This window comes from Rhinolophus sinicus, chromosome 17, assembly GCF_057876585.1.
Source record: "Rhinolophus sinicus isolate RSI-liver-muscle chromosome 17, RSI-T2T, whole genome shotgun sequence".
Lineage (NCBI taxonomy): Eukaryota > Metazoa > Chordata > Mammalia > Chiroptera > Rhinolophidae > Rhinolophus > Rhinolophus sinicus.
Window position 1 is genome coordinate 11,544,998 of NC_142517.1, and position 15,589 is coordinate 11,560,586.

The following is a 15,589-nucleotide window of genomic DNA, read 5'->3' on the forward strand; positions in this document are numbered from 1 at the left end:
ATTTCCAGTAGGATCACTGCAAGTGAATTCTAGCTTCTGAAGGATTAAAGCTTTTGTGTTACATGTTCCATTTGACCTCACAATGGACAATGTTATTGTCAGCATCCATTTTGTCAGTTACCAAACTAGAAACTTCAGTGTCATCTCTTCCTTCTTTTTCTCCTTCCCTCCTCATTTCTCGCATCTGTGGCCACCAAGTCCTGGTGACTCCACTGCCTTTCTTATTACTCCAGGGCTCTCACTGTCTCAGTTTAGGTCACCTTATCTCCACCAGGCACTGCCTGATTGGTTGATTGCAACAAGCCTCTACCTTCTCTTCCATGCTACCCAGGGAGGGAGGGGGAGAACATGTTTGACCATGTAACTCCCCGAATAAAATCCTATCACACACTCCATTACATGCAATAATGTCCAATTCCTTTGTGTAACATCCATAGCCCCAATTCATCCTTTTAGCCTCATCATCTGCAGCTCTTTTCCGTGCACTTACCTCTCCACAATATTGGGCTAATGCTACTTTCATTCCTTAGAGCCTTTGCTCTTTTTCTAGAATGTTCTGCCCTTCTTCTCCCCCACTCCCCCCCACCCCCCAATTCCCTCCTATCCCTGTTCATTTTCTCCCATCCTCAGAAACTAAGCCAAATCCTATTAACCTTTCAGGACCAGGTTCAACTCATAGCTCCTCCTGGCAGAATTAGTGTATTTCTTCCCTGCACATTCACTGCTAATAATGCCAGACTAGCCTTCTTAGCCCTGTCTCAGAGTAGATAAGTGTCCACCATTTTCTCAGATTGTGGGCATCATAAGGAATAAGGAAATGGTCTGTCTCCTCATCTCAGGCATGCAGTAGGTACTCAATAGATGTTGGTTGAGTTGAACTGAATGTGGTAACAGTCAGTAGAATTCTTATGTAGATACTCTGCTTTACCCAAACAATTCACAAGCAGTTTTTAAATAGTCATAACTATCTAAAAATCTATTTTTATATGTTATATTTCATAAGATGCTATCAATTGGAAGACCTACCACTATTTTATGTACCACTAAGAAATAAAGGAAATGGTGCCAATTTAGCCACATTGCCCTGTTGTGTTAGTAAGATATATTCAATTTCAGAGATATTCAAAGTGAAAAATGTGTTTCTTAGGATCAATGAAATAAGGAATTGTGTTTTTCCTGTAAGAGCTTGTAGTCTTAACTGTGCAATTGTAAAATAATTTGAATTGATTTACAAATAGAATATTGAGGTCATTTTTAAAGCTTTTTTCACTTTAAAATGAGTGTAAAGGAACATTTTGGCCTCAGTACCCAGGGATTGACTTGGGACACTATATCTGTGAAACATTGTTCAGTCACTCTGCCTTATTTCAAATAATTGAGCCTTGGTCTCTTTTGAAAAATGAAGACTTACAGATAAGAATCACCACCATTTTGAAAATCTTTGGGAAGGAGTCTGTTAAAATTTGTAAAAAAACATTTTATTTGACTTCAAAGTGGAAGGTTCTTTGCTGCATTTAAAATTTTTACTTTGTTTTTGATTAAAATCCTGTGTTACCACCTAAACACATATCAGGATTGATGTTTGTAATATCCCCACCGCAATGGCATGACACAGGGCCCCATTAGGGTTTCACTTTTATGTAGGGCAGTTATATTTTCCAACTATTATGCTTCCTTATTGACTTTTGGTTATTAAATTAAGCTGTTAATCATGCAAACGTATGTAAATACTTAATATTTCTAGCTTCTCTTCCTTCTGCTCCATCGTTAGTATCTGAGTAACTTAAATCTCTCTTCAGCCATTTTCTCTTAGAGAATTTTGCCATCTCACACATGCCTTTTACCAACGTAAGTACTGTAATGGTGGGAACAGAACCGAGGAGAAAATAGCAGGTCCCCTGGGGGGTGATTCTTTGTCATGGGCCCTTTAGGCTCTGAGCATGAGGGGCTAACACAGTGCATTTGGTGCTCTCCAGCTCGTGACCTCTCCAGAGGGCTTGAGATATTTTCTCAGTCGTCTAGGTCATAGGCAGTCCCCGCCTTCTTGCTGGCAGGCATAGTTGCCACACCGGCTACTTGGGTGTGTGGCCTCAGCCTGGGGGTTCTTCCCTGATTCAGAGTGGACTTCCCACTCTGTGTGGGAAAGGCAGCTCCAGGCTCGGGAACTGTGCCTGTGGAGTGGCAGGAATGAAATCACCAGATGACTAGGTCTCGCTCTGCTTCCTCATGAAGAAAGGGGATCCCGTGACATCCTGACTGTATTTTGGGCTGAAGACTTCCCTCTTGGCTTCACAGTGAGACAACCGGCGAAAGGAGAGGCCAGGTTGTAGGGGTTGGATACCATCATGGAAATGGCAGGTTGCATTTTCATACTTTTGGGTCACTTGGGCGGGTTGGGGAAGGTCTTAGAGGCAGCTGCTAAGTGTGCGAGTTCCTTTTCTTATAGTGCCTTCTTCTCAACTGCTCAAACAAGGCTGTGAACTGGTGTCCATGACACTTGTCTGTTCCCATTTTGTCTCAAGGCTGAATGAACCTCAGGCTTACAAAGCCTGAGAGAATCAACCAAATTCCCTTCCTGAGGTTTCAGTCTTAGACGGTGAGAGAGGAGCTGCCCTAGTATCGCAGGAGACAAGGCTTCTTCTTGTGCCTGGTGAGACATCTACAGCTGACCTGGAAGGAGAGGCAGGTCTGCCCAAGGGAAGACTGAAGAGACCTGGGGGGCTCCATTTTGGAAGAGACATTGTTAGGTTAAGTGACTTTGTTTTGAAATTTCTTCTAAGCTAAGGCGTTGATGTGTTTTTGAGAAGATTATTCTGGTGTGCAGTTTAAGGATTATACAGTCTATTACTGTGTTTTCCCCAAAATAAGACCTAGCCAGACAATCAGCTCTAATGCATCTTTTGGAGCAAAAATTAATATGTGACCTGGTATTATATTATATTATATTATACCTGGCTTTATAATAAAATAAGACTGGATCTTATATTAATTTTTGCTCCAAAAGACGCATTAGAGCTGATTGATTGTCAGGCTAGGTCTTATTTTTGGGGAAACACGGTATGTTTCACAGGAGGTATGGAAGCACTTGTAACAGAGGACCATCCTCTCCCAGTGGCCTCTTACGGGGACCTAGTTGTCACTGGAGATACCCTTTTAACTTAAGCTGCAATGTGGTGAAATAGCAAAGGACAGAATTCAGCATTAGATGTTACCTATCAGTAGCTCCCTTTCCATTTTCTTTGGGGATCAAAAGTTCCATTCTCTCTTGCAATGACACGGGTGTGCTTTTTTGATGTGACTCAAGCTTGAAATTGAAAATTTGGGAGCCAGGAGCCCAGAGCTGAGCTCTCACATCACATGGTCACTACTCTTGGAATGTTGGGTGGAATTCTCAAGTGTCAGTGTCTTCGTGGCTTCTTCGTGGCAACAATACTGCTTAGATTTTTGAAGAGCTACGTGATTCTTGTGGTCTGTCTTGAAAAAGCTATGAAATCCATTTCAGTAAGCGGGGGCCTCATTGGAGCCCGTGTGAGGGCCAGGCTATGGGGTGTTTCGGAAACTTAATGGCCAGCTGTATAACACAGCCCGTTGGGATTGGTGGTTTCCAAACGCCCTCGGACGGAGCGGGAGGGAGCTTCAGAGTGAGTGACGTAATGTTGGAGTTGTGTGCCTTGGCAGTTGCCAGGGTCCAAGTATAGTTGCAAGACAATAAACACCAGGAATCTAGAGAAACTTAGAAGAGCATTTTGGCCTAAAGCCAGTAACTCAATGCCAGCCAGATCGTAAGCATTCCACAAATGGTACATCTCCCTGACTTGGGGAAGATGTTATTTCGCTTTGAAATGCACTGACTTTACTCCTATGAAATATGGTAATGTCTGTCCCAGCTGAACCCGTGGGTTAAGTATTGCCAAAGATTCACTGTTCTAAAATTAAAGTTATTATTTTAGTAGAAAATCCCTGACTTACAGCTGGCTTAAAAATATTGATTCTGTGACCATGTTTCCTCACGTACTTACCTTGAGATACATTTAGATACACTGAGATGTAGCATTGCTGAAACGAAGGCAGTCGTTGCATACGTTGCATACGGGAACTTCTAAGGATTTTGTTTGGCTGGTTTGGGTGTCTGTTTTTACCTGCCTTGAATACATGGTTGGGCTAATAAAATCGTGTCATCCATGCTTTTTGGAGAAGGGATTTGGAGCCCTTATCATAGCTCATTCACCTGTGCTGAGGGAATGATTTTTCACTGAGAATCCTGGTCCTGCCCGAGGGCCCTCACTGCTTATGTGGTTCATCTGAGATGGAAGGTGGGCAACCTCGTCTTTGTTCAGGAATCCTTGTCACGGTCTTAGTTTTTTGTCACAAGCCAGACGAGCTCACCGCTGGTGAACCCATCCCTTTGTGTCCGATGGGGTGTGGTCACCTGGTAGCGTGGCCCAGCTACACTTGGCCACGAGCCAGGGAGCTCCTTTTCAAGCTTACCACCCCACAGCCATGATCCAACACTCTGGAGAACAAACAGTATTCAAGGAGAATTTCCTGGACGTATACAACCTCTCTACACTTCAGCAGTGTTATATCTCTTTAGAACTTCTGTCACTGAATTGTGATTTAAAAAAAACCCACAATTATCAAGATAAGAAACATCCATATGAATTTGTCACCGAGCCCGTGTGGAAGGATGTAGTCCAGAACATTGCTCATCATATCACAGTGCCCTCAAAGGACCACCAGTGACAGTTTCTGTCTGATCTTAGTACCAAGAACATTTGTCCTTCTGAGCAATTGATGAGGGAATTGTGAATTTTACAACGGCCCTGTTTTACCTCTTTGAGTTGGCTGTTACAAAGCTTTCTGTTAAACTGAGACAGCTGTATGGCTTGTTACCCTTATTCTTTCCCTCTTCCCTTTGTATTAACCTTTGGGTTGCTTTCCTTTTTCCAGTAGTAATTTCTTCCATTCTAGTTTATATTATGTATCTTTCAAAGTTAATCCTGAGCCCTTTGTTGAATAGAGTAATGATTTTAAGTAAGTAAAGAAAATGACTGATGAATTTTCTCGAACTTTTGAACCATTTAAAAATTTCCTGTACTTCACATCCTTCCTTCCATCCATCCATCCATCCAAGAGTGATTTTTGGACTAAGTATGCATACCAAAAACTAAATTGTTTGGTGCTTATTACATGTAAAATAAATATTCAGGATTCTGACTTGTTCAGGATTTTGATCCAAGACGGCTATATCATCCCACCCACAAAGGTTCAGGGTAAGGGGAAACTTCCTGATTCTCATTGATTCACTAATTATAGAACATTTGGGGACACTAAATCTCGGTAACAGTATAACAGTTAACATAGTTATGTAGCATTTTATAGCTTATAGTGTGAATTCATGTTGATTCTCTAATTTTGTAACACCTACATTTCCAGGTAGGTGTTAAGTAAGGCAGATGAGCTTATGTCCTTATTTTTCCTGTTGAGTTTCAGAATGGGTAATTTACTTGCCCAATATCGTATAAGTTAGTAAGTAATAGGGCCTGGTACATGAACTTGGGTATTTTGTGGGCAAGTATAGTATCCGTTTCTTTATATACTCTGATTCCTAGAACTTATAAGGACTTAAAAACGACAGGATGCTCCTTATGAGTGTTTTTTGGAAGGTGAAAAAGGAAGTTCTGGTCTGGCAGACTTTTTAGGGAAAGGCATGGATTAACTGCCACGGACACGATATTTCTGACAGTTGCCATGTTTTCCTTGTACATCAGACTCTAGGGTTGGAGTTATGGGACTTCTCAGCCATGTCTATTTTCGCAGGCATTTGAAGCCTGAGCTTAGTTTTGGTAATTTCTTCCCCACCCCCAGCACACACACTTCCCTGTGAAAACTGGTTACTTGACATCTGACACAGAAATGGACTCTATGAGTTGAGGATGAATCAGAGTGAGACAGAAAACTTGTTTCATCCAGTGTCCACTTTCCTGGGGTTATCTTAACATAATGTAAGCAGGCCGACTGGTACTTCCAGATTTTGTCTGCATGGCTTGTGTGTGTGCGTGAGCTGTGGCAAAGTGAGTAGATCACAGTCTTCCAGCTAGGGGTTCATTCATTCCCCTATTTTTATCCCACAACAAATCTAAGGTGGCTAGTTTCATCTAACTTATAACAAAGTCCCAGTTTCTGGTGAGTTAGGTGTCATGTTTCAAGGAAGCCCCAATAATAGTGGCCCTTCTGTGGCGTACCCCTTATGGTTTACAAATGTTAAATTAGAGTGAAAACAACATTTATTGAGGACTCACCATGGCATAGGCACTAAGCTAATCGTGTAACATAGGTGATCTCATTTAACAACCCGGTAGCTGGGGGACTGTTATCCCCATTTGTGGAGGGATAAACTGACTGTTAGAGTTTGCCTCGTATTACCCCACAAGTAAGTGTGCAACTGAGATTTGACCTGATGTGCAGGCAGCAGGACTCCAGCCTTGAATTCCCTCCAAACACTGTGCTTGGTACATAGCTGCCTCGCACTGAAATGGAATTCTTTGCAGCTCTTGAATAAAACCCGGAATCCTGATAGTTCTCAAGTTGCCGTGACATACAGTCACAAGGCCACAGAGGAGCGAACCCATTTACAGGCAAAACGAGTTACTTGTTGGCACATGGCAACCTTAGTGTGTCTGCTGATTGCAAAAGAACAAACGTGGGGCTCTTCATTCGTCCGTATCGTGGGTCAGTGCCACAGCCAGGGGCACAGGTGAAGTTTTTTCCACCAAAATCAGAAAAAAATGATACCCAAGAGACTCAGTTTTATTTTCCTGCCTGTTTGATAAATAATGCCCTGTAACTTTCACCTCCTTCTCCATGAAGTTTTTCTGCTCAGGGATTAGAAGAATACAGAGAGAGAAACATTTTCGTTCTGGTACATAGAATATGTACTTTTTTTTTTTTTAAGTATAAAAAAACGCATTATCAGCCTCTGTTGTGCAGGTGGAAGGACAGCCGCCCGCAGGCCCCGTTTGCCAGCAAGAATCCAGCCTTGCAAATTATTGGCAGCTGGCGCTGTAATGAGTCCATTTCAATATAAATGGGCTGTTGCTTATTAATTTCTGCCAGTTCCTAAGCAATTCAGGAACTGCTTTGAAAATTTGGAAATTTGCAGAGAGCAGCTTAAGGAGGATGCCCAAGAAGAGAGAGCGAACAGGATGGCGATGGGGGGAATCATGGAAAGGGCACGTATTTTGGGGTAATGATGGGGGACTGCTGGGAACTCACGCTCCTTCCCCTGCAAGCGTGAGTCACCAACTTCATGGTTAAATAGCACGTTTTCCAAGACAAGAAAGAACAGTAACTTCGCTTATTGTTCTGTTCTTTATGGATATGTATACCGAGGGTGACCAAAAATAAAAATGTAAACACATTTTAAAAAAGGAAAAAACTATTAAAATTGTAATAATTTCTTGGCCATAAAGAAGAAGGGAATCTTACCATTTGCAATGAAACGGATGGGCCTAGAGAGCATTATGGTGAGTGAAATAAGTCAGATGGAAAGAGACAAATACCATATGATCTCACTTATATGTGGAATCTAAAGTACTGAATAAATGAGCAAGGTAAACAGAAATAGTCTTAGAGATATAGAGGAAAAATTGATGGTTGATAGTTGGGAGGGGGTTGGGGGTGAGGAAGAAGGTGAGGGGATTAGAAAGCACCGATTGGTAGTCACAATATAGCCACAGGGATATGAAAGACAGTTTGGGGAATATCATCAATAATGTAAAGACTTTGTAGGGTGTCAGATGGGCACTTGTCTTCTTAGGGAGACCACTTCATGGATGGTGTAGATGCCTGATCACTGCCCTGTACACCTGAAGCTGAAGCTGAATAATACTGAATGTCAACTATAATTGAATATATATGTATAGTCACAGGATGTGGAGTACAGCATAGGGAATAGAGTCAATGGAATTGGAACAGTTAGATAAGATGTCAGAGGGGTAGTAGATTGAGAGGGGTATCACTTTTTGAGGGGTGTAAATATCTAACTATTCTGTTGTTTTGTGCACCTGAAACTAATAAAAAAGATTGTAATAATATATACCGATAACAAAGGATGAATACAAGTCACGTTTGATTTCTGCAATTACAAGAGGTGTTCAAAGTGGTTACCATCAGCGTCCAGACACTTCTGATTACGGCGAACTACTGCATGAGCAACGTTGACCAAAGTATCCACTTGTATACATTTTTTTTGGCACCCCTGGTATATTTATTTATTGCCACTGTGTGGTTGCCTTTCACAAAGTAGACAGCTTCGTCTGTGGTCCTGCTCCAATTGTTTGTCCCTTTACTGAAACCTCCAGCAGTGGGTGGCAGCAGTGAGCAGCTCCCCAAAGGAGTGTCCACTAGGAGAGTCATCAGGTGCAGCCACCCCAAGGGACCTTTATGTCTGTCTTAGTGTTTGCAATCTCACCTCAGAAGGCAAGCTTTAAGAAAAAACAGAAAAGAAAAAGAAAGATGATTATTACTGCTTGTTCTTGGAGGTCTCCTTGTTAGTTTATTTTCTGTGTTAAGTAACAGTTTGGATATTTTACCTAAACTCTGTCCTGTGCACCTGCTACACGAGTTTCCTCTGAAGTTGGACAGCTGAAGGAAATATGGACACGATGAGAAAGGCTGTGTATTTAAGTTGGTCTTCTGTCTTACTGTCTTTCAGCATTTTCTTCAACTTCTGTTAGAGAGCTTGACTTTGAGAATAACTGAGATTCCCTTGTTTCATTTCATTTATCTCTGTCTGTTGAGACCTTTTGAAAATTAAGAGAGAACCATGGAAGTCATTTCATAGTGACCTGCTTCTGTTGTCTGACCCCTTAATCTCTAGGGATAAATTAAAATGATGAAATAAGTTGTAAGACTACTTATTACTAGAAATGTTAATATGCTCATATTTATTCATCTGATTATGCATGTCATTTTATATCTGTAGCTAAATGTGCATTATTTGATTGGGGGTGTGGTATTTCACCCCAAATGGATGTTGGAGCATTGATGAAAATGCCTACTTCCTGTATTATGGCTGACCTTTTTTTCCCTCTTTTTCTGTCCTCTCCAGGTTTTTGGCGCATTCTCATAGACTCAGATGAGACCTTGATAGCCATCCCGAGGGGCAGGTGCTGAAACATTTCCCAGCCCCAGCCACTGTTCATCCTGACACCATTTCCAATCTCAATATCTAAATGCCACAGTGCTCTTGGGGCAAGTTGGGCTGGGAACCACTGTTGCCTTGTAAGGTAAGTTTGCGTATGTACATCCGAGCCTGTATACATGTGCATGAATTAACGGAAATGCTTCAAAGGTGGTGGATCAGACACATTTTCATATAATTGGAATTGCTGTGTTGTATGTGGCTCGTGGGAAAAAGAATTTGGAATCACTTCTTTGGATTAAGGTTACACCCATCTAACAATTCAAAAGTATTAGCATTTTCAACTAAAAAAAAAAAAGAAGAAAGAAAGAGCAGGTGCCTATGAAATCTTTTTTCCCTTGTGAATTGCCCTCAGGATCTTTTAAATTTATCCCCAAGTTTCGTCATCTTTATGTGAGATTATGTTTGAAAAAGGCAAACCTCCCTTCAAAATCTTACTTCAAAACAATGATATATTTTGTTTCTGGTTTGGATAAGCTTTAAAAAGCAAAATAAATACAGTCAAAATAATAATCTTTCTAAATCAAAGATCATCTTTTATTTGTTGCAAAACTTTCCTGTTTAGTTTCTTGTGTTAGGGGTGTTTGTGTGCGACTTGGCAAACCGCTTTTCATGGGTTTGTAAAGATTTAGCAAAAACTTTCAGAACTTTGTCTCAGTTTAATCTTAGCTCTTGTTCCCCGCCTGTATTCAAGCTCAGCCTCCAGTAGGGAAAAAACAGGCTTGAAACCAAGACCTCCCACTGGAATCTAATTTTAAATTTGCAATCTGTTGTCTTGTGATTTTCACTTCAAATTTAACTTTGAAATAAATACATTTCATGCTTTCTCCTGCAGTTTTGGAGGTCTGTTTTTAAGTCATGGAAGGGTAATCATTACGTGCATTTGATGTTTTTAAATACCTCAGGGGAATGAAAAATTTTATTATTATTAATTATAATTTATATACATCATTAAGTGCCTTATGCTTGGATTTCACAATGCCTTAAGCAATCACAGAGAAACCTTGCTTTCATAGTTAACTTTTGACTTGAATATTATATGAATTGGGTCATCTTGGGCTCACCCTACTAATGGGCTCTAATGTTTTATATTTTTGAAGTGTCCTTGTTATAAGGCAGTCTGAATGATGAGCATTGCCAATGAGAAGAGCTGTGCTAAAACTTCAGTTTATTTAGATGAGCAACACAGTGACGAGTAAGGCATGGTCCCTGCCATCGGGAGATTATAATAAAATGGGAAGGGCATATATACAAAGCAAGATAAGTGTGTCAGTGTACAAATAATCATGCCACAGACACAATGTGAGGACGTCAATCAAGATGGATTGGAATGTGGAGAGAATGATTAAATCCAAGCTAGAGAGTGTTTTCTTTGTCTTAGGTAATTTTCCCAAACCATCTGTTTCAAGTTTGGGTTTGGTGCTGTTCTGTTGTAGCTGTCAGTGGAGTGCCCACATCCTCATTTTCTTTAATGATCCCAAAAACCCAGGGACTTAAAACATGTCAACATGTTTTGTTTATGTTTCTTTCCTTACAGCGCATTGCAGGTTTAGTGTAGAAACTTTAGAAAATACAAAAAAGTATAATTTTGAAAATTAAAATTATTCATATTCACTTTACCCAGAGTAGTTACTTTTAAAATTTTTACACAGGTCTAATTGTGTGTGTGTGTGTGTGTATGTGTGTGTGTGTGTGTGTGTGTATGTAAGTGAAATAGTATTAATATTCTTAAAGAAAAGTTTAATTTGCTCAAAGCCAGTATCTTGGATGTATGGGTCAAATTTAAGTTTTTTTACTTCCTGAGAATAAGAAGAGCTTTGCTCTAGAGATGTTTGACCCTAATACCAAAATCACCTTCTGAATAACTACTGAACAGGGTGAGCCCTGGCAGGCTGCCCCACAGGCTGGGTTTTGGTCACATGGAGCTTTCCTGTTCTCCAGTGAAAGGGTGGGGCATTCTGTCTGTTTGGAGTACTGCTTGCACTTCTGGTCTCATCTAGGGAATTAGACTTCTGAAACCATAAAAATATTATTATAACTTCCTTACTCTTTGAGATGATGAGTTATTTCCAGTTTCCCTTATAACTTCTTTCTCTCACTCTTGCCCTCTGACCAGTCTGAAGTTACAGTAGTATTTTCCTTTGTTCTCTCTGTTTAGAGACCTTGACCATGGGGTGGCTTTCTATTAACTGGGATGTTTTCTCATGTAGTATTGAGAAAACGTAACATGAGTGTGATTAAAAAATGCAGCTTACATGTTACATTTTGGATCATACAGGTTTTACCTTTCCTTTTTGTGTTCTATTTCGCTACTCATGTACAATAATTGATGTTCATACATATTGCAAGCAGTCATTTATCATTTATTTCAAGAGTGTTTACCTTTACTCAGGGAGCACGGTTATAATAGCTGTTTTGAAAGTCTTTGATAATTTCAACCTCTGGGTTACCTTGAGGTTGACATGTATTGATTGTCTTTTCTCTTGAGAATTAGTTAGATTTTCTTCGTTCTTTGGGATGCATCATGGATGTTTTGAGTATTGTGTTGGGAGACTCTAGGTCCTGTTAAAATCATCTGGAGAATGTTGATTTTTCTTTTTTGCTGTTTTAGCAGGCAATCAACCTGGCTAGGTTCAGATTGGAAGTTCTCTCTGACCTCTGGTGGGTGGTGGCTCTAATAAGTTCAGTTTTCAAAGCCTTTGCTCTGCTGATTTGGGTTTGTCCCACACATGTGCCACCTGGGGGTAAGTCTGGGGTGTGGGCCATAATTCAGTGTTCAAAGCATGTGCTACCTCCCTTTGGGTCAGTCCCAGGCATGTGCATCTAAGTGGTGAGCCGGGGACTAAATGTGGATTTATACACAGCACAGATGACATGCTTCTCCAGCTCTTTTTTAGCTGAGATCCCCCATCTCTTTGGCTTGCAGGGACCACTCTTTTTGGTTCCTTTGGCCAGAATGACAGGTGTGTCTCAGGAGTTTTTGCTGCCTGTGCCACAGCTGTGCAGGGTGCTCACCCTCTGTGCAAGGCTGGGAGAGAAATTAGAATAATATTATAAAAACAAAAACAGGAAACTTACTCTTGTATGAGTGCCTTCTGCAGGTTTTGACTCCCTTCCCCAATCCACCTGCTTTTGCTTACTCTTCAGAATGCTCTGGTAGTTGCTGTTTATTTGGTCTGGAGTTTTTAGTGTTTATTAGTGGGGGAAGGGTCGACCATAGTGCCTTACTCCATCTTGGCTGGCACTGGACGTTAGCAATTCAGTTGTGTTCCCTACTTTATTAAGACAGAAGCTCTATCTCCAGTGAATCAACTCTGCATCTCTATTTATCCTCACTTAGGACCATTGGTCTGTGTTTGCTTTGTATTTCCTGGTGACATTGTGCTAGACGATGCCCAATACATGCTCATGTTTTGTTGCCTAGTGTGTTGAAATTATGCTAGAATGTTTTAGGTAACTTTCAGCTTTAAAAGGGGATTGAAAAATGCTTCATTTTGACGAATCCTCACTTTTAAACAAAATTTCATTTAACCAGAATATTCCAGTTAGTTAAGGCTTTGCTTATTTTAACTCTTTATTTAGAATTAATTTTAGATTCACAGGAAATTGTACGCAGAGAGTATACCCTTTACCGAGTTTCCCGTATTGGTTGCCTCTTACATAAGTTTAGTAAACTACCAAAACCAGGAATTTGACTTTTTTTTTTTTCAATTACACCATTTTATCACATAAGGCTTAGTAGGCTAATTAATCTATAAAATAGTCCCTGAGAAATGACACCTACCTGATGTATGTATGGACCAACCTAATGACTGGACTTAGGATAAAGTTCTCTAACTCTTTCATTGTGTATTTAATTTGATGAGTTTTAAGAGAAGTTAAAAATGATTACTTGGAAAGTTTAACTCATCACTTTAAGAGAAAGATCATGGTGTTGGGAAAAATGGAAAAGTCACACTAGTGTCTTTATCTCTGGTCCTGAGATTTTCAGACCCTGTACTTCTTTCAGATGACCCCTGCGCATCAGGCCACTATGTCTCCTTTGCCCCCATTTTTTCTGGACCATCGTAGGCTGAACAGATCCACACTCTCTATGTTGACAATGGGGAGAGGTGCCCTCTCAACACCAAACCCCTTTCCTAAACCTCTGCAGGAACAGCTCCAAAAAGAGGAGGATGATAGGAATCGAAGTCAAGAATTAAGTGGATTAAGTAAGAGAGGAACAAGGCCTCGATTCTTTTTTGCAGGTAACCTGGTGTTGGGGAGCACAGTGGAGCAGGGAAAGCTGAACCCCTCAACTCAGTTCATGGATCAGGATGATCCTAAACCCAGTGGTCTGGAATGAGGGCCCTGCATAGGTCTGCAGAGGGAGGAAACCAAAGAGCAGAGGGCAGCCTAGGCATCCACCCCTCTGTAGCAGAGCCGGCCTACTCATGACTGATGCGTTTTCTCTGGTTCACAGTGTGGGAACATACTTGTCTAGTTTTTATTGTAGTTGTATGATTTTTTTTTTTACATCCTGGATTAAAGTTGATTTTGTCATTCATTCATTCTGTATTTTTTTACTGAGCACCTACCACCTTTCAGGCAGTGTTCTAGGCACGGAGGATACAGCAGTGAACAAGACAAACAAAACTTGCAGTCTTCCTTGAGGCTTAGGTTCTAGTGGGGCAGGATTGAGAATAAAAAAGATAAGTAAGTGAAATATATTGTTTGTTACAATTGTGATAAATGATAGGGGCGGGGAAGGGGGAAGAGACAAAGAAGAGGGATAAGAAGTGTGGAGCTATGTGGGAGGGGCTGTCATTTCGGATAGAGATGCCAGGAAAGGTCTCCCTGAGATCTGAGTCAAGACCTGAATGGACTGGAGACAGTAAGCCCGGTAATGTCTGAAGGAAGGGTTGTAGGCAGCGAGAAGACCATGGGCAAAGGCCCTGGGGCCAGGGAAGTCAGATCTTAACTTTGAAAATAGAGTATGAATGTACAATTCTGTAATACATCACCTATATATCACATTGTGTGTTCACCACCCATTGTCAATTCTCCTTCCATCACCATATATTTGATCCCTTTTACCCTCATATATACATGATGTATTTCAGAATTGTACACTTGAAACCTGTGTAACTTTACTAACCATTGTCACCCCCATACAATTTAATTAAAAAAAAGAAAATAGAGTATGAGAAGCCAGATTTGAGGTTTAAATACTGAGAGTTGTTCTTTCACTAAAATCTTGCCCACTACTTCCTGCCTAACACCCCTCCCATTAAGTACCACTGAAAGTGTAAGCTATCTGAAGCCAATAACATTCCACATAAGTAAATCGTGGTCGGAACCTGAGAGGTTAATGGGTTTTAAACTGGTAATGTTCTGTGGTTTGAGATCGAACACCCTTTTTCTAATGTTCTTCTTTTACGTTTCTGTCCTAGTGTTTGCATTTCAGCGTCTTCAGTGTCCTCCGCCTTCGTCTTCCCCCTGTTAAAGACTGTGGGGATTATGTTGGTGAGGTACTGATCACCGACCTTTTGCTTTTGTTACGAAAGTGCATGAACGTTTATTGACTCTTTATCATGAGGAGAACAGGCTAGTCTCTGTAGAGGTGAAAGAAAAAAAGTCAAAGCTGCTTTCTAACCTGAAGTTGCTTCTAGACTCACAGGGACAAACAAGGCCTGTGCAAATGTGAAATATAAAACAGGGTTTTTAAAAATTGTTTATATATATATATATATATATATATATATATATATATATATATATATATATATGAATAAATGATAAGAGTTAAGTAGGAGAGAACAGGGAGAAATAAGAAGCTGGAAGTCGCTGGCCTTTTGTGTGTGTATGTGAAAAGGATGAGAATTTTCAGTTCATCACCGAAAATGTGGGGCCGGAGTTGTCCCCAAAAGAGGAGGGTTGTGCCTGTTGTGTACAATGAACACTTTTAATTTTTCATGCTTATGTTATTTCAGAGTCCTCCACTAATCCCACATGGCCCTTTAAGGATCTCACTGACCTTTCAGGAAAGCTTTCAAATTAAGGGGTTTCAGCAGTCCCCAGAAACTTATTTTTCTTAACTTTCGTTGCTTCAAACTTCCTGCTGACTCTGCTTAGGTCATCCCCTGAGAATTTCTCTTGGTAGGATTTAGAAGATTTGGCATTCATCTCTAAATTCTAGTTCTGAAGATAAAAATGGCTTCTTTCCTACCTTGGCTGGCTGAAAAGAATCTTGCTACTAAAATTGCTATTAATATAACAGAACCATCAAAATGATGCATGGAGTGCTGTAATTCTTGAAGCTTCGGGTCATTTCCTTTAGGAAACCTCTCCTGAGGCTTTTAACTTGATTAGTTTTCTGTTGGCAGAAACAAGCGTAACCAGAAA

The 15,589-nt window shown here is 40.6% G+C and overlaps 1 protein-coding gene across 7 annotated transcripts in view; it reads left to right on the forward strand.

Annotated features, from left to right (window-relative positions):
* Window positions 1–15,589, forward strand: part of TIAM1 (TIAM Rac1 associated GEF 1) — a 362,433-nt gene that overhangs the window by 214,190 nt on the left and 132,654 nt on the right. For all 7 annotated transcript variants that reach the window (XM_074326168.2, XM_074326172.2, XM_019730167.3 and 4 more), the window contains one exon: window positions 9,113–9,290. The gene's annotated coding sequence lies outside the window, so the exon portion shown is untranslated. The remainder of the gene's footprint in view (window positions 1–9,112; window positions 9,291–15,589) is intronic.